At 37.4% G+C, this 27,618-nt stretch overlaps 1 long non-coding RNA gene across 1 annotated transcript; it reads left to right on the top strand.

Moving 5' to 3' along the window:
* The first annotated feature begins 493 nt into the window (after nucleotides 1-493).
* On the top strand, nucleotides 494-18,645 carry LOC144224850 (uncharacterized). Its single transcript, XR_013333160.1, has 3 exons — nucleotides 494-750; nucleotides 17,082-17,198; nucleotides 18,528-18,645. It is a non-coding gene; the product is annotated as an uncharacterized LOC144224850 (long non-coding RNA).
* The last annotated feature ends 8,973 nt before the right edge of the window (nucleotides 18,646-27,618 follow it).

Raw genomic sequence — 27,618 nt, 5'->3', positions numbered from 1 at the left:
GCCACTTAGTTCCTCTGAAAATTTTCCATGGTTGTCTCACCTTCAAGCCTTTATTTGCTTTGCAATGTGTCTTCATCCAGACTTCTAGTTGTACCTCAAGATGTAGCCACATTGAGCCGGGCCTCTAAAGTTTGGGTCAAGTCATCCTTCTCTAGCCTTTCTTAGCTCTCCAGCTCACACAGACGGCCTCATTCTCTAAATCTGGAGCCTTTGTGCCACCCTCTGAGACAGCTGTATCTGTCCTCCTCCAGGACACTTCCTCAAGTATTTTCTGGTCTCCTTGGCTGCAGATTCCATTGTATTCATCACAGAGTTTTGTTTGTTTTTATGGAATTTTGATGTGTGGTGTGGCAACATCTGTAATGAGTGTGTGTCTGTATGTATGTGCATGCATGACTGGGAGAGGGAAGAAAAATTTTCTTTTTTCTCTTTTCTCTCATTCCAAAGCACACTTGTTTATTCATTCTTGCCTCCACTCTTGGCAGAAACATCAGTGAACAACCACTACCACCCCCCCTTGCCACATCTGGGACTAGAATGGGCAGACACCCTGCAGTCTTGCATCATTCCTCTGTGCTCATCCTCTGCTTGACAACTTGGATTTCTTTCATGTGGTCTCTCATCGTCTGGCAGCTTACCCTGGGCTTGTTCGCATGATGGTGAGGATTCGAGACATCAAGGGCAATGAACAAGATGACATAGCCACAGGACTGACCCCAGATCACTTCCATCATGTTCTAGTGGCCAAAGGTAAGTCTAAAGTACAGCCCAGATCCAAGGTAGGGGTGGAGCAGATGGGGAATAGACTCCATCTCTTTAAGAGAAGAGCTGCAAAGTCATATTGCAAAGGACATGGATTCTGAGAGATCTTTTGGGCCATCCATATAATCAGTCTACTACAAGGAGATAGGCAAACCCCAAGTTTGAATATAATGTGGTAAGGGTTAAAAAAGGAGCATGTGTACAGTGGAAAATATTTTTTTTACAATGTTCTTCTACCTTCATTAAATTGCTTTTAAAGGAATAAGAGGAAGAAAGGTATAGGAAAGAGGCCAATAAATGATTTTGGCTCTTTTCCTCCCATTTTCTACCATACACACAAAGACACCCATGGGAAATCTCAGTGGTGTTCAAGGCTGGCCTGGGGCAGCCACTCCACAGACACAGTACTGAGCCATTTGGAAGTCAGTCAGCTCTGCCTGCAGAGGTAGTGTGAATCATGGATTGTTTCTCCAGCAAAGACGGTGCTATTTGGAAACTGAGCTCTTACTGAAAACTTCAGGTACTTTCCTGGGTCTTCAGGGAAGGCTTTTCTGGTTTACTTTTTGTTTTTTGGAGTCACTATTGGATGCTAAGCTTCATTTCAGTTTCTCATTCTGCGTTTGTCGCTTGGTCTCATTAGATTTCCGAGTCTCACTTGTCTGTCTGATTTAGACTCTTGTAAACTCCCAAAGCAGAGAGGGCTGCCTGCTATATTTTACAAAACTTAGTAAATGCTAGCTATGGCTTTAAATCAGTGAATCTTATATTTACTTATCCTGCAACTCAGAACTTTCTGCATCATACCAATAACCTCTCAAAAAGTCAAGCTGCTGCTTACCTTTGGGTGTTCGTACAGGAAGAGAGCCAATTAATAGTTCTCAACTGCAGTCCTCGTGGACATCACTGTAGCCCACAGCTCTGGAAAATGAAGAAGTGAGGGGAGCAATTGCATGGTTGAGAGAACTAGCTAACCCCAAAGAGATGTTCAAAACTCTTGAGTTACAATCTGCTTGTCCTTTTTTGAAGTTTCAACACTATCCTATTTTCAGAAGATATAAATTGAAAAGGATTGGAACTTTCTGGTTCTAAGGGCATCATGTTACTGGAATGGTGTTGCAGCAGCATTTTCTCTAGAAATACTTAAGGATACGGTCGGGGTACCTCGGTGGCTCAGTCGGTGAGGTGACAGCCTCTTGATCGCGTCTCAGATCATGATTTCACAGTTTGTGAGTTCGAGCTCTGCATCAGGCTCTGCTCAACAGTGCGGAGCCTGCTTGGATTCTTTCTCTCTCCCTCTGTCTCTCTGCCTCTACTCTGGTTGCATTCTTTCTCTCTCTCAATAAATAAATAAACCTAAAAATTTAATAAAAAAAATATTTAAGAATAAGGTAGACAAACTCATGTTTGCTGGACTGGATGAATTCTGTGATACCATGTATCAGAAAGCATTTTTTGAGATTACCAATTTTCCTTCATTCTTTGCTTTTGACACATCTTAATTTAAGTCCACTTTCTTAACAAAGAATGTACATGAATTTGTGTACATACATATGCATGACACTCAGAATAAGAAACAAAGCTAAAATATATTCTGACAGACTCTGGTTGAAACTATTTATTTTCCAGGCAAGTACACAGAATCAAACAAACAAACAGAAAAATTGTGCACAATGTCTAGCCAGTTGCCAGTTGTGTGAGAGGTATCTTGACCCTTGGTGCATTCAAATTGCACAGTTTATAGAAACTTCCTTTTTACACATGGAGTGGCTTAGAATTGGTGGACTCATCATCCAGAAACTTGTATTGTAGTGTTTTGTTTTGTTTTGAAAGAAAGACAGCACTTCACTTTGAAAAAGACTACGCTTGTGGAAGCAGGCATCAGAAGGGATGCACTTTGTGAGTTACCCTGAGGTGGTAGATGGAGCACTATCTCTTGTACTGTAGTTTGTTGGAGGGAATGCTAGGTCCCAGCCAAGGTCACAGCAGCACATGACAGAGAGGCAGAGCCAGGTGAAGGAGGAGACATAGCATGTGTTAATCTACATTTCTCTATAATTTAGACCATAAGCAGCTCTTCTCAGCCCAAAAACATTGCCACCTTTTACTAGAATATCCATGCTTCCCATTTTGCCTGGCATAGTTCTGTTTTATCCCTGTTGTCTTGATATTCTTAACTTTCACTTTAAAAAGTGTCCCTGTTTAGACAATACATTATTCAGTTAGCCTCACTGTCAATACAGTGGGAATGACACTATTTCTTTAGGTCATGTAGGGTTTCCATTCTTCAAAGTTCCTTACGCTTAAGAAGTAGCAGTTAGAGATCCCAAACGTTAAAAAAAAACATTATCATCCACTGCAAACAGGAGACCAGGCAGGATTTGATGAGTGCGAAGGAGATAATGAAAGAGAGTCTTGAAAGGGAAGTCACGAAGCCATCAAAGGCAGACTCCTTCTACCTTCCACTGGTGCCAGAGCCACAGTTCAGTGGGAGACAGGTCATCTTACAGGTGGTTCAAGGCCAGCAGAAAGTTTATTGCTCAAACTGCCTTAATTAAGAGACAAATGCTTTCTCCTTCTCTATGCTGAAAGAGCCAATACAAATTTAAAAGTACTGCCAAGGCCTCGGGAACTTTTTTCTTTTCTTAAAAAAACAATTGGTCAATGTTTTGTTTAGAGTCTTACCCTTTTAAAATAACTTAATATGTATTAAAAATTCCCTTCTCTCACCTTATCTTTTCTTTACAATTTATGTTGAAGAACTTGTGTGGAGTGACTTGTAGAATTTTTAAAATTTACTCTATTTAACATGGATTTCTGTTCTGTGTATCTCTTATAATTTGCCAACTGGAGCCCAAAACCTGATCAGAGTATAGGGGTGTTGCTCTTTTCTCAAGGCAAATACTGCCTGGACTTTTCTGATGTTAGTAGTCATTCCTGTTCATTGCCTAATTCAGAGGTGAGCAAACCTTTGTGAGCCAAGTGAGACCCAAGTCCTGATTCTGTAAATAATGTTTTATCAGCTGTAGACATTTGTTTATACATTATCCATGCTGTTTTTTTCTCTAGTAACAGAATTGGGTAGTTGTAATTGTGGTCATGGGCCCTGCAAAGCCAACAGTGTTTATTATCAACTCCCTTATGAAACAGCTTGTTGATCCCTGGACTAATTCATTCACTGATGATTTCAAAATGGCAGTAATGCTATTCTATATGTTTGTGTGTGTGCGTAATCTTTTAAAATACAAAATACCTCCAGATATCATACTTATACTTTCATTCTAATATAGGATTACAGGATTTTTACTTAAACCATTTTATATTTTTATATCCTTTCTTAAACATCAAGAATACTGGTTCNTGAGTTTTATGTGGAAACTAATTTGACAATAAACTGTTTGTAAAAAAATAAAAAATAAAAAAATAAAAACAAACAGAAAAGAATCCTGGTTCTCAAAAACACAGGGATTATTGAATTTTTTTCAGCTATGAATTTATATATATTGTATTGAGGTATAATTTATATGGAACATTATATTAATTTCAGGTGTACAACATGATTCAGTGCTTGTGTACAGTTTTCCCAAATGATCACCATAATGAGACTACTTAACATCCATCACCACAATTAGCGAATTTTTTTGTGATGAGAACTTTTAAGACTGACTCTCTTAGCAACTTTCAAATTTGCAATACAGTAGTATTAACTTAGTTGTCATGCTGTACATTACATTTCCATGACTTATTTTATAATTGGAAGTTTATACCTTTTGACCTTTACCCATTTTGCCCATTCTCCCATCCAATACCCTCTGGTAATCATCAGTTTGTTCTCTGTAACTGTCAGTTTTTGCTTTATATATTTGGGTGTTGTCTGGTGTATACACATCGAGGATTGCTATATCTTTTTGGAGAATTGATGCTTTTATCATTATGTAATGCCCCTTTTTATCCCTGATAACTTTACTTTCTCTGAAGTCTGCACTACCCAAAATTACTTTCGCCTTTCCTTGAATTAGTGTTAGCATCGTTTATTATTATAATTTTTAATGTTTATTTATTTATTTATTTTGAGCGAGAGAGCATGTGCTTGCATGAATGGAGGAAGGGCAGAGAGAGAGGGGGAGAGAATCCCAAGCAGGCTCTGTGATGTCAGAATAGAGCCTGATGCAGGGCTTGAACTAATGAACCAAGACATCATGACCTGAGCCGAAATCAAGAGCTCGCCACTTAACCGACTGAGCTACCCAGGTGCCTCAGTATTAGCATGGTTTAGTTTTCTCCATCCATTCACTTTAATTGATATGACTCTTTATATTTAAAGTAGGGCCTTATGGTCAACATATAGTTGGGTCTTGTTTTTTGCTCTATTCTTACACTAACAGTCTCTTGATTGAAAATTTGGTGTATTTAGACCATTGACATTCAAAATGATTATTGAGCAGTGCCTGGGTGGCTCAGTTGGTTACATGTCGAACTCATGATTTTGGCTCAGGTCATGATCTCATGGTTTGTGAGTTGGAGCCCCACATCAGGCTCTGTGCTGTTAGCAGGGAGCCTGCCTGGGAATCTCTCTCTCTCCCTCCCTCCCTCTGTCTTTCTCTCTGTATCTCTCTCTTTTTGTCTCTCTCTGCTTCTCCTCTGTTGTCTCTCTCAAAATAAATAAACATTGAAAAAATACGGTGACTATTGATATTGTTGTATTAATATCTACCATATTTGTTACTATTTTCTATTTGTTGCTTTTGTTCTTTGTTCCTGCTTGTTTCTTCCACTCTTTTTCTGACTTTTGTGGTTTCAACTGATCATATTATATGGTTCTATTTTTTCTTATTGCTTAACATATCAATTATACTTTTTAAAAATTCATTTTAGTGGCATACTAGCTTTTGCAGTATACATTTACAACTAAATGTCCACTTTCAAATAGCACCGTACTGCTTCGTGAGTAGTGCAACTACTTTGTAGTTACAAAATAATCCCAATTTCTTCATCTTTTTACTATTACTGCTGTTCATTTCACTTATATACAAGTTTGCATATATACCTACATAATTAAATACATTTTTGCTATTTCTATTTTGAACAAAATGTTATCCATTAGATAAATTGAGAGTAAGAAAAATAATAGTTTTTATTTTACCTTGACTTATTCCTTCTCTTATGCTATTCTATTTTTTATGTAGACCCAAATTTCTGACCTGTATCATTTTTCTTCTCTCTGAAGAACTTCTTTTAACATTTACTGCAAGTAAGTGTATTGGCAACAGGTTCCTTCAACTTTTGTTCATCTGAGAAAGTCTCAATTTTCCTTCTTTTGAAAGATAATTTCATATGATACAGAATTCTAAGATGTTTTTTCTCTCAGAACTTCAAATATTTCACCCCAGTTTCTTCTTGCTTGCCTGGTTTCTGAGAAGAAACCAATGTAATTTCTATCCTTGCTTCTCTATAGGTAAGGTACTTTTTTTCCTCTGGCTCCCATAAGGATTCTTTCTTTCTTCTCCTCCTCAATTACCCTCTCCCCTCCTCTTCCATTGAAGCATAATTGACATAAAGTGTTATATTAGTTTCAGGTATACAACATGATGATTCAACAACTCTATACTTTACTCAGTGCTCACCACAATAAATGTTGTCATCATCTGAAGATTAGTTATTCACCTTTGATCCTTTTTTTTTTTTTTTTTTACCATTTGAATATGACATGCCTAGGTGTAGTTTTTTGGGGGATATTTATCCTGCTTTAAGTTCTCAGAGCTTTCTGGATCTGTAGTTTGGTATCTGACATTAGTTTCAGGGAAATTCTCAGTTGTTACTGTTTCTTGCTCTCTTTCTTTTCCTTCTGGTATTCCCATCATGTGTATGTTACACCTTCTGTAGTTCTCCCACGCTTTTTGACTATTGTGTTCCTTTTTTTTTTTCAGTATTTTTTGTCCTTGATTTTACATTTTGGAAATTTCTGCTGAGATACCCTCAAGCTCAAAGATTCTTCCCTCAGCCATGTCCAGTCTGCTAAGGAACCTATTGAAAACATTCTTCATTTCTGTTACAGTATTTTTGATCTCTATCATTTCATCCTGATTCTTTCTTAGAATTTTCATCTCTCTGCTTACATTGTCCATTAATTATTGCATCCTTTTTACTTTATTTATTAGAGCCCTGAACATATTAATTATAATTATTTTAAATTCTCAGTCTAATAATTCCAACCATCCCTGCCAGATGAGCCTGATTGTGATGCTTGGTCTGTCTCTTCAGACTGTGTTTATTTTCTTTTTAGTATACCTATAATTCTTTCTTTTTAAAATTTAATTTAATTTTATTAACTTTTTAAAAAATTTACATCCAAGTTAGTTAGCATATAGTTCAACAATGATTTGAGGAGTAGATTCCTTAATGCCCCTTATCCATTTAATTCACCCCCCTCCCACAACCCCTCTATCAACTCTGTCTGTTCTCCATATTTAAGAATCTCTTGTGTTTTTGTCCCCCTCCCTGTTTTTATATTATTTTTGCTTCCCTTCCCTTATGTTCATCTGTTTTGTATCTTAAAGTCCTCATGTAAGTGAATCATGTAATTTTTGTCTTTCTCTGAATAATTTCACTTAGCATGATACCCTCTAGTTCTATCCACGTAGTTGCAAATGGTAGGGTTTCATTCTTTTTGGTTGCCAAGTAATACTCCATTGTGTATATATACCACATCTTCTTTCTCCATTCATCCATCAATAAACATTTGGGCTCTTTCCATACTTTGGCTCTTTCTATACTTTGGCTATTGTCGATAGTGTTGCTAAAACATTGGGATGCATGTGTCCCTTTGAAACAGCATACCTGTATTCTTTGAATCAATACATAGTAGTGCAATTGCTGGGTCATAGGGTAGTTCTATTTTTAATTATTCTATTTTTAAATCTCCATACGGTTTTCCAGAGTGGCTGCACCAGTTTGCATTCCCACCAGCACCGCAAAAGAGATCCTCTTTCTCCACCTCCTTGCCAGCATCTATTGTTATCTAACTCGTTGATTTTATCCATTCTGATGGGTGTGAGGTGGGATCTCATTGATTTGTATTTCCCTGATGATGAGTGATGTTGAGCATCATTTCATATGTCTGTCAGCCATCTGCGTGGGTAAGTGTCTGTTCATGTCCTTAGCCCACTTCTTTACTGTATTATTTATTTTTTGGGTGTTGAGTTTGATAGGGTCTTTACAGATTTTGGATACCAACCCTATATCTGATATGTCATTTGCAAATATCTTCTCCCATTCTGTTGGTTGAATTTTAGTTTTACTGATTGTTTCTTTTGCTGTGCAGAAGCTTTTTATTTTGATGAGGTCTCAATAGTCCATTTTGGCTTTTGTTTCCCTTGCCTCTGGAGCTGTGTTGAGTAAGAAGTTCCTGCGGCCAAGGTCAAGAGGTTCTTGCCTGCTTTCTCCTTGAGGATTTGATGACTTCCTGTCTTACAGTTAGATCTTTCATCCATTTTGAGTTTATTTTTGTGTGTGGTGTAAGAAAGTGGTCCAGGTTCATTTTTCTGCATGTTGCTGTCCAGTTTTCCCAGCACCACTTGTGGAAGAGGCTGTCTTTATTCCATTGAATATTCTTTCCTGCTTTGTCAAAGATGACGTGGCCATACATTTGTGGGTCTATTTCTGGGATTTGTGGGTCCATTTCTTGGAGTCTAGGATTGTGATGCCTCCTACTTTGTTTTTCTTTTTCAAGATTGCTTTGGCTATTCAAGGTCTTTTCTGGTTCCATACAAATTTTAGGATTGTTTGTTCTAGCTCTGTGAAGAATGCTGGTGTTATTTTGATAGGGATTGCATTGAATATGTAGATCGCTTTGGTAGTATTGACATTTTAACAATATTTGTTCTTCTTATCTCATCTAGGAGCATGGAATATTTTCCACTTCTTTGTGTCTCCTTCAGTTTCCTTTATCAGCTTTCTATATTTTCAGTGTATAGATTTTTCACCTATTTGGATATGTTTATTCCTAGGTATTTTATGGTTTTTGATGCAGTTGTAAATGGGATCAATTCCTTGATTTCTCTTTCTGTTGCTTCATTGTTGGTGTATAGGGATTCAACCGATATCTGTGCATTGATTTTATATCCTGCCACTTTGCTGAATTCCTGGATCAGTTCTAGCAGGTTTTTTTGGTGGAATATTTTGGGTTTTCCATATAGAGTATCATGTCATCTGTGAAGAGTGAAATGCTGACCTCATTGTGGCCAATTTGGATGCCTTTTCTTTCTTTGTGTTTTCTGATTGCTGAGGTTAACACGTCCAACACTATGTTGAATAACAGTGGCAAGAGTGGTCATCCCTGTCTTGTTCCTGACCTTAGGAGGAAAGCTCTAAGTTTTTCCCCATTGAGGATGATATTAGCATTGGGTCTTTCATATATGGCTTTTATGATCTCGAAGTATGATCCTTCTATCCCTACTTTCTTAAGGGTTTTTATCAAGAAAGGATGCTGTTTTTTGTCAGATGTTTTCTCTGCATCTGAGAAGATCATGTGGTTCTTGTCCTTTTATTGATGTGATGAATCACATTGATTGTTTTGTGGCTATTGAACCTGCCCTGCATCTTAGGTAGAACTCCCACTTGGTTGTGGTGAATAATTTTTTTGATGTATTGTTGGATCCAGTTGGCTACTATCTTGTTGAGGATTTTTGCATCCATGTTCATCAGACAGATTGGTCTATAGTTCTCTTTTTTAGTGGGCTCTTTGTCTGGTTTTAGTACCAAGGTAATGCTGGCTTCATAGAAAGAGTTTGAAATTTTTCCTTCCATTTCTATTTTTTTGAAACAGCTTCAAGAAAATAGGTGTTAACACTTCCTTAAATGTTTGGTAGAATTCCCCTGGAAAGCCATCTGATCCTGGACTCTTGTTTTTTGTGAGATTTTTGATTACTAATTCGATTTCTTTGTGGGTTGTGGGTCTGTTCAAATTTTCCATTTCTTCCTGTTTCAGTTTTGGTAGTTTATATGTTTCTAGGAATTTGTCCATTTCTTCCAGATTGCCCATTTTATTGATGTATAATTGCTCATAATACTCTCTTATTATTGTTTTTATTTCCGCTGTGTTGGTTGTGATCTCTCCTCTTTCATTCTTGATTTTATTTGGGTCATTTCCTTTTTCTTTTTGATCTAACTGGCTAGTGGTTTATCAACTTTGTTAATTTTTCAAAGAACCAGTTTCTGGTTTCATTGATCTGTTCTACTGTTTTTGTTTTTTGTTTGTTTGTTTGTTTTGGTTTTAATAGCATGCAATTCTTTTTTTTGGTAGCCATACATGATACACTGGGTAAAAGGAACTGCTGTAAATAGGCCTTTAGTTATTTGGTGGTTACATGTGGGGGAAGGGGAAATGTTCTATAGTATTGTAATTAGCTCTCCATCTTTTTTTGAGCCTGTGCCTCTTTCTCAATTTTTTTCTCCCTTTTGGGTGGGACAGGATTAGCTAGAGTGAGCTAGTATGGGTATTTTCCTTTTCTTGGGTTAGTCTTTGATAAAGCCCCAATAGTTTAAGCTCTGATAAAATAGTTTCTCCTGAGGACAGACCATATTAAGAACAGAATGCTCTAGAGTATTTCAAAATGGTTCCTTTTACCTGCCCCCTATTAGAAGTGTAAGGAGATTTTTCTCTTATTATTACTCTTATTCAGAGTAAGAACCTGGTTGAGCTTTTAGTGGCAAAACTCACAACAATTTGGTGGCCTCTCTGACTGGAAGCCCCTACAGCGTTTAGCTCTCAGATGTGTGTCTTCTGAGTCTCTGGCAGTTCATCAGTTCCAGTTCCAGTTTCCTCCCTGGTGCTCGTTCCCACAGAGGTTCCTGCTTGGGAGTTTCTGCTCTGTTAAGTGTGCCTCTCTGTATCTCCCATGTTTTACTTCAGTTTTTAGGACATCAGTTTTCCCTGTGACATCACTTCTTTGATGCATATAAGAAAAGTTGTTTACTTTTCACTTTGTTCAGTATTTTACCTCTGGCTATGACAGAGTGATAACTTTTAAGGTCCTTATGTGCTGGACTAAAAACCAGAAGTCTAGTTCTTTTATTTTAACCCTCACTTAGTCTTTATAATTTTATTCTTAATTTGATAGAGAGTGAGTGGGAGAGAGGGGCAGAGGGAGAGAGAGAAAATTTTAAGCTGGCTTCATGCTCAGCACAGAGCCTGATGTGGGGCTCGATTCCATGACCCTGGGATCACGATCTGAGCTGAAATCAAGAATCAGACGCTCAACTGACTGAGCCACCCAGGCACTCCAACACTCACTTAGTCTTAAGTCTATAAGTAAGTGCATATTTAATAATCATCACAATTCTACTCTGTTAATTTTGATTGTCTAAATATTTTTTTCTGAGATGTCTCAGAATGAGCACACGGGGTCGATATCCTCTTAGTTCTTACATATTGATAATGTTTTTATCTTTTGTTTTGAAAGTTAAGTTTTGCTAGTTAAAAATTCTTGGATTATGTCTTCTTTAGTATCTTAAATATGTTCATCCATTTATTCAGGAACATTACACTGCTGACAAAAAAGTTTAGTGGTAACTATGGCTGGCAGACCTTAGGTGATCTCTAATACCAATATTTTTTTCTCCTGATATCCATNAACCGCGAGATCATGACCTAAGCGAAAGTCGGACGCTTAACCAACTAAGCCACCCAGGCACCCCTCCACGTTTCTATTTAATGCCCTATTCTTGAGTGTGGATAGACCTGTGACCTGCTTCTAGCCAACAGAATATGGTAAAAGTGATAAGATTAGGTTGCATTAAATAAGATTCATCTTTGGCAGATTGAAGGAAGAGTCGTCTTTTGTTTTTGGGTTTGAAGAAGTAAGTTTTCATGTCATGAGAGGGTCTACAGAGTGAGCCACGTGGTAAGAAACTGTAGGCAGCTTCAAGGAACTGAGAGAGATGCTTGCTTAATAGCCAGAAAGAAAGCAGGGACTTCAGTTATACAACCTTAAGGAACTAAATTCTGCTAACAACATGAATGAATCTGAAAACATTTTTTTCTGCTAATAAAATCTCCATTTTAGAACACAGCCCTGTCTATACCTTGATTGAACCTTGTGAGACCCTGTGTAGAAGACTAAAGTCTTTTAGAGGAACCCATTATAGCCTTGATCAAAAGCTTCTGAAGCAAGTATAGTCCAATCTGGCAGGCAACAGTTTACCTCTTAGTTGGCTGATGTGACAGCTTTCAACTTGTTAAGGACTTGGGCTCAGATTTGGCCTATCTGCTGACTGCTTCAAAGATATCCATGTTGCTCTGCCTTTTCTTAGTAAAGATTGGCCCAAATAGAGGTAGGCTGATTATTCATTTGATTTGCTAATGAAACTCACTAATAACGTATTGGAAAGTTAGGCTTTGGGAAATTAAGCTCTATCACATGCACAAACTTCATGATTACCATATAAACAAAAGAATCCAACCAGGCTGGATCTAGTCAAGATGTTTGGTGAACTTCATAGGGTTACATTAGGTACCTGGAAGATTCTGTCTACAGTTCATCATCCTATGGTATGTTCACGGCACTGTTTATGACACTAACTCATAACTAAATCTTAAAGTTTAGAGTGTGTAGTAGGGCCACAATTCAAACAATGTAGCATTGGTGTTGTGCTGGCTGCCTTTTATTCAATTCTGAGATTCTGTATGACCTTAGTAGGGCAAGGGTCTTCTGAGTTTGAGACCTCATTCAGTTAAATTCATTCATTCACTCATTCATTCAATATATATTTATTGAGTGAAGAGTAGACAATGAGTGAACTGTTTAGAGATCAAGTGGGGACTTGGAGGATATTACTGATGATGGACTCTGAAGACAAGGGGACTTTGGGAGATGGGGAGGGGCAGCGCATAGGATTATAGTTGGCAAAATACAAAACTTTGTGGAGATGAGGCTAGGTGATCAGCAGTGACCTGGAAATCTTGAATGACTTGTGGAAACAGTCATAAACTTGGAAAGGGTACATAATGGGATTAGTTCTGATTACTCCATAGGCATATTATAGAGGTAGGGGGATGTTGTGAAGGACAGGGAGGGCTTCACCAAGAGGCTCCTTTTCACTCCTTCAGAGCTCTCAAATTAAAGCCCTCAAAACACTTTCTTTGGACTGACAAAAACATAGCTTTAAAGACTAGAGACATTTTTAGACTTAAAAATATCATCTTGTTTAACTCTTCTTTACTCTTCAAGGTAGGAAACTGAGACCCAAGGTCATTATTTTCTCAATTTCACTGAAAAAGTTAGAGTAAGAACTAAATACAATAATCTGGGACCCAGTCCTCTTTTCACTATGTCAAACATAAATAGATGAAATAGGCATACATGTAGAAGGGATATGGGATGTTTATTACTTTAGGGGCAGTAAGCGTTCTCCAATGAGATGATAGAAATAAAAACTCCTTTCTTGAGGCCTACTAAAGTACTGACTCTAGTAACATTTATAGGAATAGAAGAGGTGAGGAAGTTTGACATACCCAGTTACGTAAAGGAGATCAAAGGATGGAGGCTCAGGAGAAACCTAAGCAGAGAACAGAGAAAGGAAGAGGATGCCTGCTTGCCACATCCCCAAGGCCATTTTTTTTCTTGGGCTCTCCTGTAATCAAGTCTCTGTCCCAACATCCACTAGCTAGAGAGCACTGCAACTTGCATCACAGGGGGAAGTAAATGTCAAGTACTTTCTCTCCAATAAGGCCGTGAGAACAGAAGAGCCCTAAAACTTTAACCTTGCAGAATTCTGGTTTAGTGGCTTGAGGAAAGTGAACAAGAGAGAAATATCTAAGTATATTTTTACTCCCATAGTCATTGTTTTATGTAGAATACTTTAAGAAGATTGCCTGTCACCTCCATGCCCAATTTCCAAAAGTTTGACAGAGATGAATTGAGTATTACATGAAATGATTTTTTAAAAACAAAATGAAATCTGGTCAACTAAAACTGAACTAGAGGAAAAAATGCTCAAGGAAAATTGTCCCTCTTCAATAAACATCTAATGACATATCTCTAGTCTCATTAATCACCACAAAAAAATCAATATTTCATTTTATTTTTAAGTTTGCTTCCATTTCAAAATCCCAACAGTGCCTTGATCATTTACAGTAATTTTATTTAACTGAGGCTAATTTTTAATAAGCCTCTCAAGTGTTCCTAACAGGTTCCTGAGTCCATCAGTAATTTTAAAAATTTTTACTTTTAAGTTTGATAATGATAATTTTTCTGCACCTTTGATGATAATACATTTGCAAGAAGAAAGTCAAAGCTAAATAACAAAAATTGGTTTTATTTACTTTTAACATTTGTGTGCAGCTGGAACACACACTGTCCATGCCTCCCACATCCTGTGGTATAGCTATTTCAGTGTGCTCAACTCACTTCCATATGCCAGTATCAGCTTTTCTGTGCCTGAGGGTTTTCTTCAGAACCACTGAAACTAATTCTACCATGTGCAGGCCAGGCCAGCGTTACCGCTGCTGGAGAATGAATACCTCCCGACTCCAGGAGTAAACCACAAGCAATGACTCATGGAGTTTCAGTATAAACATCCCAGTTCTCATGTCTCAAGGGTGGGACAATTTTGAGGCAGGTGTCTTCCATCATTTCCCAGAGCTAAACTCTAGTCGCTATGAAAAGTCATCCACATCTCATCCCCTGAGAAGTTTTGTGTCCATTACAGAGATTTTTCTCCTACAGAAAAACTTTAAAAAGGATCCTAATACATATTCTTTTTTGCAACTTGAATCGTCCATCATGGTTTCCTAGAAATGTGCAAAATTATAAAATTTGTTACTCCCTGAGGGAGTGTGGGTTAGTTCAGTTATCCCTTCCCGGGCTTCTTCATTTGGATCACTCTTGCTTCTTAAAACTATGTTCACCAATTTTCATTTATAAGACGACACTCGGTTTCAGTAAGGAGATTTCTTCATTGAATTCTAGATTAAGACATTGTGTAAAAAATACACACGTTCACATTTATACGTATGTGTGCAAGGCCAGTATTAAAATACTTAATAATGATTTCAGCATAAGTATCAACCAATCAAAGGAGATGTCATTCATAAGAAATCTGTCTTCTCCATTGACTAAAATATATTAATTGATGCACAAACATATAGAAAACATTTTACAACAAACACAACTTCTATGAAAGTAAGTTTCTCAATTTTTTCCATCATAACTTACCCTAATTCTACCTTTTCTTTTTTATTAGATCATAGTTAGATATGAAACTCGTATTTGGCTTCAGCTTCATGTTTAACTTAGTCCCAAACCAACACTCTTTAAACCCCAGTTAACTGATTTTTCTTTTTGAGAATTTTGTCATTTTCCCTTGGACAGTGGTTTTCAACAGCTTGCTATGTTGTCTCCTGGGAAATATTGGAGCTATCTGGAGACATTTTGTCACAACTTGGGGAGAGGTGGTGCTNTTGGACAGTGGTTTTCAACAGCTTGCTATGTTGTCTCCTGGGAAATATTGGAGATATTTTGTCACAACTTGGGGAGAGGTGGTGCCATGGATTGAAAACTCTGCTTTAGGATGCTTTAGGATGAGGGTATCAGCTCACTCCTCCAAGCTGATCCAAGGTGGTTGGTAACTATACATATATAACCACAGCCACAGAAGGTGTGCATTTAATGCCTCACTTTGTTTTTCTCCTTGAAATAGGTGAGGTGAGTTGCTGCCTTGAAAATCTCTAGCAATGGCTAGGGAAAGACTGATTTTCCTATACTGCTATAAGTTGAATTCTGTCCCCTCCTTCCCACAAATTCATATGTTGAATTCATATGATAACTTTATACCTAACTCAATGTTAAGTTCCAAACCCCAGTATCACAGATTGTGACCTTATTTGGAAATAGAGTTATTGCAGATTAATTAGTTAAGATGAGGTCATTAGGGTAGGCCCTAGTCCAGAATGAATGGAGTTCTTATGAAAAGGGGAAATTTGGACACAGACACACACACAGAGTACACATGTAAAAAAGAAGGCAGAGATTGAGGTGAGGTTTCTACAAGTCAGAGAAGGACAAAGGTTTCTCATAAACCACCAGAAGCTGTGGTGCTTTGTTATAGTAGCCCCTGCAGACATACTGTTTCTAGCTGGATTAGGTTTCATCTAAAAAGGGCTACTTAAAATGCATGTTATAATCGTTATTATGTCTTTATTGGGTCGTATCAGTGAATACTACGTGCCCCACAGAGCTCTGACAAACAATATTAAATTATAAGATAGAATTGAATATATGTATTATAATATCTATAATATATATTGTATCTATAAAATATCTGTATTNTCCCCATTACTTTCTTCTGCCATTTTGCAGATAGGGAAGTTACACCAGCGCATAGCATTTGTGAGATTTTTCTGGGGGGGGGGGCAGAGTACAAGAGGTAGAGAAAAGGGTAGATAGTCTAAATCCATATTCTTATCAATAGAAAAGATGGGGTTTAAGATAAGTGGTGAGGGGGGGCGCCTGGGTGGCTTAGTCGGTTAAGCGTCCGACTTTCACTTAGGTCATGATCTCGCGGTTCGTGGGTTCGAGCCCCGCGTTGGGCTCTGTGCTGACTGCCAGCTCAGAGCCTGGAGCCTGTTTCAGAGTCTGTGTCTCCCTCTCTCTCTGACCCTCCCCTGTTCACGCTGTCTCTCTCTATCCTAGAAATAAAATAAAAATATTAAAAAAAAAAATAAGTGGTGAGGGAAGTTGAGCAGGAAGTCAAGTTGATGTCTGAGAAAAATCCCATGGGAGGAAGTGAAAGCATCAGAGTCTGAACGGCCATCTCCCGTCTTCTGTGTTTTTCCCATTACACCACAGCTCTGGAAATTCCTATCCATGATGAAAATAAGGGAGTTTAGGGGAAGCCTTGAATTTTCACCAGCTGTTCATAAAAAAACCCAGAGCGCCGTTCTTTTTTCTGGATTGACATGATTGTGTGTGGCCAGTACATGGCTCAGAGACAGCTTTATCTAAATTTGTTCGTTTTGGATGCTTCAAGGACTCTGCTTTAGTAACTAAAGAGAGTTTCTCTGCTTTTGCTCTGAAGGATGAATGCAGCCATCATGGTGGATAGAATTTTACAGAGATTTGTGAAATCTGCTGGAGTAGACTTTATGCATAACAATACCAACCATGAAGTAAGCCTTGCGCTCGCTATTTTGTTGGGAAAATTAGAATTTTGTCTATGTAAAATAGATATGAATCAAGTACAAGTGCTAAAGTTGAATAAAAATGATGAAAATATTTCAGAGTCAAGCATTTTGGAAGATTTTAAAAAGATTTTTGTTTTTGTAGAAATCCAATTTTGTCATGTTACTGGAAATCCCGAGTGTGATTAAGCTAACATTTTAAAATCTGATTGGAGAAGAAGTTTTAACTCTCTTAAGAGAGATACAGTTTCGGATATTTCAGGTATGTGCTAATCATGAAACATTATGAACTATTGGTAACAACACTTTCTTGAAGGAACTCTACTTGGCCACACTTTGTTACCTACTTTTGAATTATTTTCTATACAAGAATGTAGTAAAATTATACACCTGGGAGTACTTCTCATCATACTGTCCTTCCCTAATTGGCAAATGTCAGAAAGATTTACATTATCAATTAAAATATAATATGTGCATATTACTAGACATTTTTACATATTTTTTTCTGGGCACTAAGTGAAATGTTATAAATAGTGGAAAAGAGAAGTTTGAGGCAGGTTAATTGAGCTTATATGGTTTGTTGGAGTTTCATGTCTAGACAGTTTGTTGAAGATCCCTATACCGTATACTTTAGCCCAGGAAAACACAGAGTGTTTATCATTTTTTTCTGAGAAATGAGTGTAACTTATAAGTGTGACACAAACACTAGATTTGTATTTATAAGTTGTGGTACACAGTGGTGTGGGACCATAGATATGATTGTGCAAGTTGAGATTGTGCAAAGTAATCTTAATAATCAATGGGAGAAATTGTGATTGTTTCATGATCTTTAACTATTTTTATTAATCATTAAGAGCTTTCTTACTGTTGCTTATAAATATATAGGTAAATGGAAAAAATAGTAATTTTAATATTTATTTAGTACACCATAATATAAAACATCACATACATTACACAGAATCTCAATTCTGGCATTGCAAATAAACAGTTTGAATTTTAACAAAACTCATTTTTAATCCCTTATGCCTACCTCTCTTGCCCAGTATTGTTGCCTAGCTTTGTCATTTAGAGTCTTTATTCCTCTGTCTAGTCTCTTAAGAATTCATTAGTAGTCATTACCATTGCCTCATAGTACCAAAATGACAGATTCTATGCATGACTGACATTCACATTACATTTTCTAGAGGATATGAGTAGTAATAAGTCTCTGGTTTGGCAGTGGTTCTTTCCCATGTATTTAGAAAGATATTCTACCTGCTATTTTGTTTTTGGTGCTTGAAATTCTTCATAAACATTTTTAAATCTTTCCATGTCATGAAAGATATAGACCAGATAAATCATGAGTCAGTGCTAGTAATGTTCAGATACACATTTGTAATATGTTTTATGGAACAAATATTTATTCTTTTCATTTGAGAACTCTTGGGTTCTGTGTGTTTATATCTAGTAAAATAAACAGTTTATTTTAAATTGTGTTCTCTTTTCTGTACTGAAGCAAACTTTCTTATGTGAGTATGGATTTAATGACAGAGTAAATATCTTGTGAAATGATTATATATGCACCTTTCACTATATTTTGTGTTCCTTTCAGGGCAAAGACTACTCTTATTCATTTTTATTACTAATAGCATGGCTGAAATAAATTTGGTCCTCATTAAATACTCAAGTAATTGAAGACATCAATGAAAAAATTTTAAGGTTCAAATTCGGAATTAAGATACTATTCCTGTTAAGCATTCTTGTCCATTTCATTTCTGGTAAGATTATTTAAAGCTATACATCATACCTTTCTCAGCAAACCATGGCTTAGTAGAAGGAACTACGGGCTTGGATTCAGAAAATGTGAAATCAAAGCTTAGTCTTGTTATTCCCTCAAACTTTATGAAACAATTTTCTTGGGATTCCTGGGTGACTAGGTTGGTTAAGCATCTGACTCTTGATTTCATCTCAGGTCATGAACTCATGGTTTGTGAGATCGAGCCCATGTCAGGCCCCTCTGACAATCTCTCTCTCCCTCTCTTTCTGCCCCTCTCCTCACACACTCTCTCTCAAAAATAAATAAATAACTTTCAAAAAAGGACATGAAATCAAAGCTTAGTCTTGCTATTTCCTCAAACTTTCTGAAACAATTTTCTTAAACTTTAAATAGTGTTATAATACATCTGACTATTAGTGGGAAAAGTAAATAAGATGACAAGGGTACTGCGCTGTGTTAGCAGGCATATAATAAATACCTTAAAGAATACTAGAAACTTTCTTTGATTTCCATTATCCATTTTTAATGATACAAGAATGAAGATTTATAGGTGTTTAATTTGTCTCAGGAAAAATAATGTCTTTCTACATTAAAAACAAACCCTTTGTATCTTTTGACTTTTGAAAATCAGTGCAGTTACAGGAATTTTTTTCTTAGCATCAAATGATCTGGGAGGCTTTTGCTTCTGAATTGATGGACAGGGTATGAGTGGTTGACTCTATTTTAGAAAACATCTATGAAACTTGAATATAATACAAAGTAATCACTTGGAGACTGAACAGAAGCATTCTTGTGTGCACACTCAGAGGAGGGGAACTATAGGGCTTCTAGTAAGTTCCTCTTTTTTTTTTTTTTGGTCTAGGACTAAGTACAATCTGCATAGACCCAGCAGGGGAGGCAAGATAACAGTGGGAAAACACCGGTTTTCTGGCCAAGAGAACTAGAAGACTGAAGCCAGAAAACTATGGCTGCTGGAGAGAGTAGGGAAATCCCAGAAAGTAAAGAGCCAGAGAAGGGATCCAAAAATTCTGTCTATCTGCCTATCTGACTTATCTCTGGTCCATGCATATACATTCAACAGACTGAGAGCCACTCAGCTAAAGAAGAAAAGTCTGAAGAGACACTGGAGCTATTGCCCCCAAATTAGAATCTCAGTGCTGTCATAAAAGAAACAATATGTGTTGAAAAAAGAAACACAACCCCCAAAACCGCCAAGTTCAGAATCTCCACAATGTCACGTTGAAAATATTGGCACGGAGGAGGGCACTTGCGGGGATGAGCACTGGGTGTTATATGGAAACCAACTTGACAATAAACTATTTGTAAAAACAAAAAAACAAAAGAACAAAAAAACACACATTTAAATGTTAAAAAAAAAAAAGAAAATATCGAGCATGAAGTCCAGAATTACCTCACCTATGAAAAACCAAGAATATGGAACACATTTGCAAGAGAAAAAAGAAAACTAACTGAGTTTAGTCCTGAGGTGAATCAGATTTTAGAACTAGCAAAGAATTTTAAAGATCTATTAAAACTATCCTTAATATGGTAAAATAAAATATGCTCACAGTGAATTAAAAGGTATGATATCTCAGCATGGAAATAGAAGTGTTATAAAAGCAAATTGCATAGATACAATAAATTTCACCAATTTGTCATGATGACGAAATGCGCATTTGGTAACTCATCTAGCACAATGCCTCAAATAGATTTCTTCAACTTCTCTCTTTTTTCAGATATAATAGAACAGTCATTATTTTGGATCCAACTTAGCTTTGAGGGTCAATTTTTTTAAAAAAATTTTATTTAATCTTGAGAAGAGAGAGACAGAGCATGAGCTGGGGAGGGTCAGAGAGAGGGAGACACAGAATCCGAAGCAGTCTCCAGGCTCTGAGCTGTCAGCACAGAGCCCAACATTGGGCTTGAACTCAACTGTGAGATCATGACCTGAGCTGAAGTTGGACGCTTAACTGACTCAGCCACCCAGGTGCCTCTGAGGGTCAATTCTTTAATTGATGCACAAGCTCTTGGCCAGACCATATAATATTTTTATTTCTATTTTTATTTTCATTTTTATTTTTATTGTGATGGCTTAAACAGTAAGCATTTATTATCTTACAATTCTGTAGCTCAGAAATATGACATGGAGGCTCAATGAAAGTATTGACAGGGCTGCATTCCTTTCTGTAAGTTCTAGAGGAGAATTCATTTTCCTGGCCTTTTCCAGCATTGGAGGCCACCTACATTTTTGGCTTATGGGCCCCCTTTTTTCCATCCCGAAAGCCAACAGTGACTGACTGAATTTTTTTTTCATACTATTATCTCTTTTGATCTCTGTAGCTTGGGAAGGTTCTACACTTTTAAAGATTCTGTAATGCAATTGGTCCTACCTGGATGATCAGGAGGATTTCCTTACCTCAAAGTTATTGACCTTAATCACCTCCACAAAATTCTTCTTGTCATATAAGGTAATTCGCAGGTTCTGGGGATTTAGAATGTGGACCTTTTTTGGGGGGGGCATTTCTTCTATTTCTTCTTCTTGACATCTTAATGGGAGGATATTAGTCTTCTGTANAAGCCACCCAGGTGCCCCATAGTCTTCTGTATCTCTTGACTGTTCTGTCATGTTTTCATTGTCTTTGATCTTTTGATTGTTTTATGCCTTGTCTGTTTTTTTAAATTAAATTTTGGAATAATTTTAGATTTATACCAGAATTGTGAAGATAGTATAGGAGTTCCTTATACCTTGCAACCTATTATTAATGTTTTACTTTAATATGGTACATTAGGTAACATTAATGAACCAATATTGGTACATTATCGTTAACAAAAGTCCATACTTTATTTGGATTTCCTTGATTTTTCTGATTTTTTTCCCTAATGTTCTTTTTGTTGTTTTTCCTGAGTTCTGTCCAGAATAACTGAATTATATTGAGTCATCATGCCTTCTTAAGCTCTTCTTGACTATGACAGTTTTTCACACTTTCCTGTTTTTGATGACCGTGAAAATTTCAAAGAGTATTAGATAGATATTTTGTAGAATACACTTCATTTAGGATAGGATTTACCACATACTTTTCTGAGATTAGACTGGGGTTGTAGACTTTCGGGAAGAAGGCCACAGAGATGAGTGCCATTCTCATCACATCATGTCATGAGTACATACTGTCAACATGACTTATCGCTGTTGAATTGAACCTTGCTCACCTGGCTGACATGGTTTGTGTCAGGTTTTTTCCCTGTAAGTTTCCTCTTCTCCCCTCTTTCCATACTGCCCACTTATGTGCAGTCCATACTTAAGGAGGAAGGAGTTCTGCTTCACTTCCCTGAGGGTGAAGTATCAGCCTAAGTTACTTGGAATTTTTCTGCAAGGGAGTTCCTTTCCCCGTATTTACTTATTTATTTAATCAATTATTTACATCTGTGTGGAGTCATGGATATTTATCTTATAATCTGTGTTATAGTTCAATATTACTTTATTTGGTTGTAACACATTTCCCAACGTTGGCCATTTGGAGTCTTGTCAGTCAGCTCCATGTCCCTATACCATACTCCCATCATTGTGGGAATTTGTTTATTTGTTTGCTTGCTTTTTTTTTTCGGAGCAGCTCCTTCCTTTATTGTACTACATGAGGCTACAAGCTTATCTTGTATACTTCTTGCCCTAGTCCTAGAATCAACCACTTATCCAGGAAGCCTTGGTTCCTTTTATTGGAGAATGACATGAGAAACTAAGACCTTTGCACTAAGTGTGCTTGTTGCTACTGATGTACTGTTGTTCTAGGCCCTTCCGATTGACAGAACAGGGAAATATATGGTATATACAGGTGACTGTATATGCATGTCTCTACATATTTTTTTTTTAAAAAATTAATGTTTATTTTTGAGAGAGATGGAGTGCGAGCAGGCAGGGGCAGAGAGAGAGGGAGACACAGAATCTGAAGCAGACTCCAGGCTCTGAGCTGTCAGCACAGAGCCCAACGCGGGGTTCGAACTCACAAACTGTGAGATCATGACCTGAGCTGCAGTCGGATACTTAACTGACTGAGCCACCCAGGTGCCCCGTCTATACATATTTTTATAGGTAATCATCTATATTTACATTAACCAAAGATGTGTTTATACTCTACTCCATCACTACATGCATCACTCTAACCTCCTCCCCTTTCTTATCTGCAATCTTACACTCCACCAGTGAGAGGCCTAGCTCCCACCAGTACTGCTTCTTTGAACTGCTCCACATCTATACTTCCTGTATTTTCTTCTGTGAGTTGCCCTTCTTGCACTCCCTGTCCATGTAGTTTAGTGGAGTTGATCCTGCTCACTGGAAGAATGGTTGCATTCATTTCCCTGGCCCTGGTTAAATAACACAACCATTCTCCTCGGCACTTGGGCGCTAGTTCTGTGAGAAACAGATGGCCCAGATAAGTCAAAATTTTAGGACTTCTGCTAGAGTAATTAGAAAGGAGAAATTTTCTTCTGACCTTACAGCTGTGATGGTTGAAGTCTAATCAGAGGGAAAGTCTGCCTGACAAAGATGTAACTTAAGGAAAGGTAAACAAAAGGTGAGTAGAGTTGTGCCTGGGTGGCTCAGTCAGTAAGAGTCCAACTCTTGATTTCAGCTCAGGTCATGTTCTCAGGGTCATTGGGTGGAGCCATGCATCAGGCTATGTGCTCAGCACAGAGCCTGCTTGGAATTCTCTCTCTTCCTCTCTCTACTCCTCTCCTCTGCATGTTCTTCCCGCCCACCTCAAAATGAATAAACAGATATTTAAAAAAAAATAGTGGGTAGAGATTCCTTCCTGATATTGTCTGAGCACTTGGATCTATTCATACCTTCCCATGAACTTTTCCTTTGTGAGCCAGTGACTTTCCTACTTTGCTTAAGCCTGTTTTATTTGGATTTATGCCATTTGTAGCTAGAATCTGTGTGCTTAACTCACCTAGGTTTAACAGGATTTTATTAAATTTATGATACTGAGGCACTGGAATGCAACACACCCATTAGGATAATTTCCTTTAATTAACACAGATTTCCATAAACCCAGGGTTAACCTTTAATCTGTTGAAAACTGTATCCTAATAGTAGCATTTCCTTTGTGTTAAAACTAAGTAGAAATTTTGGGTTGACAGGATAATGTTTAACTCAGGCTACTAGAAAATAAAATACCGTATTTGTCTTTAATAGTACACTGGAGCAGACTAAAAATCACTGAACTTTTGCCTCCCACCATGCATTTTCTTGCCTTTTATTTATTCATTTTTTAAGTTACCATTTGTCTTGAGAACATGTAAGCTGTAGAGTGAGTCACTTCCTTCTCACTACTTTCTTTGTCAATTTGGTGTAATTATTAACTTCCACAATTATAAAGAAAAAAAATGTTGGTTACTCTGAGTTCCTGGTATTGTTTAGGTCTCTGTTTAGCTTCATTTTAAAATAAAAACATTCGCTCCTGGATTATTTAAAAAACAGGACAATTACAGTTTTCATTATTCTCTTAACCTCTATACCATGTGTGAAATTTTTTCCATTGTTTAGAAATTGTATTTTATTTTTTACTTTTTTGAATGTTGAAACTAATTCTCAACTAGAGGCAAGGTTTGAAGTAGTTCTCAAACCTCAGGATGCTGACAGCAGGTGAGAGAATTTTTCAATTATTTGGTTCTTTGTGGACCAAACAATTTGGAAGCTTTAGTGTTGGGAGAATACATTTATTCATGGCCCTGATGTTCCCTTGTGGGTGAGGGGATTTCCATCACTGTAACATCTCTGACCTCTCCTCACACCCTCACTCCCTTGGGCCTCTAGGATTCACCTGATGACGAGTGTGGGAAGTGGATGGGCACATGCATTGCTCTCCCTTCTGCTCTGTTCGTCCTCCTGACTGAACTCTTCCAGGGAGTCAGTGCCCTTTTCTGTCTTGGCCATCTAGAATGCTAGGCTTGAAGTCCTTGTTCCCTAATGAGCACTGTCTTACCTGAACTATGCCTGTCATTGATAGCCCTCTTGATAAGCTTCGGATGGCTATTTTATTCCTCCAACTTTTGTTTGTTTGATTGATTGAATGTTTATTTATTTGAGAGAGAGACAGAGACAGAGCACGAGCAAGGGAGGAGCAGAGAGAGGGAGACACAGAATCCGAAATAAGCTCCAGGCTCTGAGCTGTCAGCACAGACCCCGACGCGGGACTCGAACCCACAAACTGTGAGATCATGACCTGAGCCGAAGTTGGATGCTTAACTGACTGAGCCCCCCAGGTGCCCCTATTCCTGAAACTTTTAAAAACTGTTTCTGATGTAAGAGTGTACTTCCACACTGTCAGATCTTATGAAGAAAATACACATCTTTTTCTGACACGTTATCTGTGATTCTAGGTAATACCTAAAACAATAACAGCAAAACTCTGCGACACAATCAATGGCAATAAAGTTTAGCAAAGTCTCATTTTCTAACTTCTTTCTCCCCATTTATCCCCTGTTCAAAGATTTATCTGGAAATATGGGGGGGGGGTTGCTGTAGGTGAGGTGAGTTGTCTCTGGGGCATGATAACATCCTGTAGCTTCTCTCTTTATCCCAAAGGAAAAGAGCTGGTGATACTGACTGTGCATGAGTCAAGATATGAGAGAAACTCATGCACAGTCAGTATCATGGAAGGGAGGCCTTATGTGAAGAGAATTGCTTTGGATCCTGTGGAAAAGGTGATAGGGGAGTTTGCATTGATGAAATAGGAGAAAGGTTGGGAAGTGATGGACTAACTCAAGGGGTCCTGAGTAAATGACGCTAATTGTTTAGAGATGATAGAAGAAGAGATGTTGTAACATACTTGTATCTTCTTTGTTGAAGTAGACTTTAAAATATTATTTGAGGGGAAGGGGCTCACTCACTCTCAAATTGTGCCTGTCATTCTGTGATATCAATTGGAATGAAGACATATAATTGACACTGAGTTTTTTTTCCCATTTTTATTCTATTTGCAATGCCATTATGTAAGGTGCTTTGGGCCAAAAAGAATTAAGTACTTAAAGAGCCAAAGAGTCAAGTGAAGATCATGACATCTTCCAACTTTAGGAATCAATATTAAAGAGTAATTATGCACTCCTTTAATAATCCCTCCTCTTTAGAAAATGGTGATAGAAAATGTGGAAACACTTGAAAAGCAAGTCCAGGCATTCCACAGAATATGAAAAAAATGAGTGTTTACCATTCCTCCTCCATGCTGCTGGGCCTTTCCTGTTAGCATCATCTAGAGATTCTTGGCAAAGAGAAAACAGTTGGATCTATGGGCAGTGTGTACACTCAGGTGTAATGAACATGCCAGGCCTCGAGCCTCACACATACCTACTGTCTATTTTTGAGCAAAACTCTCTTGCCTTTGACCCTTACACAAGAATAGCTCTAATGGTTCTTACCCTTAGTCTAATGGGATGAAGCTGGTTAGATTTAGAGAGGGTAACTGACCTGAGGGCAGTCTAAGACTTGAGGGCAGTCTGTCTAAGACTAGCCAGGGTACTGTTACGTGGGGGGTCTACTTTAAGGGGAAAAAAAGCCAATATAATCTTCTATTTCAGGAATTTTAACTAAGTTTTGGTTGGCATTGTTGTTTGAGGTTGAAAATTGGGACGTTTGGCCATAATGAATAGCAACTGTGAATACCCTCAAGAAGCCCATTGACAGAGATGGAATGGATACACAAAGAGAAGCAGAGAAAGGTACTCACTTTTTTCTTCTCTCATTTTATTTTGTTTTATTTTTTATTAATTTTTAAAAATTTTACATCCACGCTAGTTACTGTATAGTGCAACAATGATTTCAGGAGTAGATTCCTTAATGCCCCTTACCCATTTAGCCCATCTCCCCTCCCACTACCCCTCCAGCAACTGTTTGTTCTCAGTATTTAAGAGCCTCTTATGTTTTTGTCCCCCTCCCTGTTTTTATATTATTTTTGCTTCCCTTCCCTTATGTTCATCTGTTTTTAATCTTAAAGTCCTCACATGAGTAAAGTCATAAGATATTTGTCTTTCTCTGACTAATTTCACTTAGCATGATACCCTCTAGTTCCATCTATGTAGTTGCAAATTGTAAAGCTTCATTCTTTTTGATTGCTGAGTAATACTCCATTGTGTGTATTTTATATATGTATATAAACATAAACATAATATACATATATTATATGTATGTATAAACATAAACATATATACATATATATAAACATATATACATATATATATATACCACATATTCTTTATTCATTCATCCATCTGTGGACATTTGGGCTCTTTCCATACTTTGGCTATTGTTGATAGTGCTGCTATAAACACAGGGTGCATGTACCCATTTGAAACAGCACACCTAGATCCCTTGGATAAATACCTAGTAGTGCAATTGCTGGGTCATAGGGTAGTTCTATTTTTTAATTTTTTGAGGAACCTCCATACTGTTTTCCAGAGTTGAGAAGGACATCACTAAAGATAGAGGAGACCACAGGGGTGTCCAGTCCTGAGAGTGCCCTTGGTTGTTGATGGCATTCTAGTAATGTGCCCATTTCTGTCCATGAGTCTGCTTTCAATAAGTCCTATTTTTCTTGGAGTTAGTTAAGTGTCTGTCCCTTAAATCCAAACCAACAAATGATATTTTTGAACACAAAATGAGATAATGCATGTTTACTGTCAAATGTTCCCTCAGTTTTCCCCATTTTAGCCTTAGTGGGAAAATGTGTGCTTCCTTTTATGCATAAATGAACAAGGCCTTAAAAAAACTATATTCTTATTGAGAAACATTGTTTCAGTATTTTAAAATGGAAATATCTCAGCTGTTTCAGGCTTTTAGGGAAGTGTCTGTTGGAATGTGCCCTTAGGAAATGCTACAGCAAACCACGTGTCATATTTTCTTTTGCCACAAAACCTAGTGGGATAAGTGCATTATTTT

The sequence above is a fragment of the Crocuta crocuta genome, unplaced genomic scaffold, assembly GCF_008692635.1.
Source record: "Crocuta crocuta isolate KB4526 unplaced genomic scaffold, BGI_CrCroc_1.0 scaffold112, whole genome shotgun sequence".
NCBI lineage: Eukaryota > Metazoa > Chordata > Mammalia > Carnivora > Hyaenidae > Crocuta > Crocuta crocuta.
The sequence above is the reverse complement of the archived record's forward strand: the minus strand, read 5'-3'. Positions and strand labels throughout refer to the sequence as shown.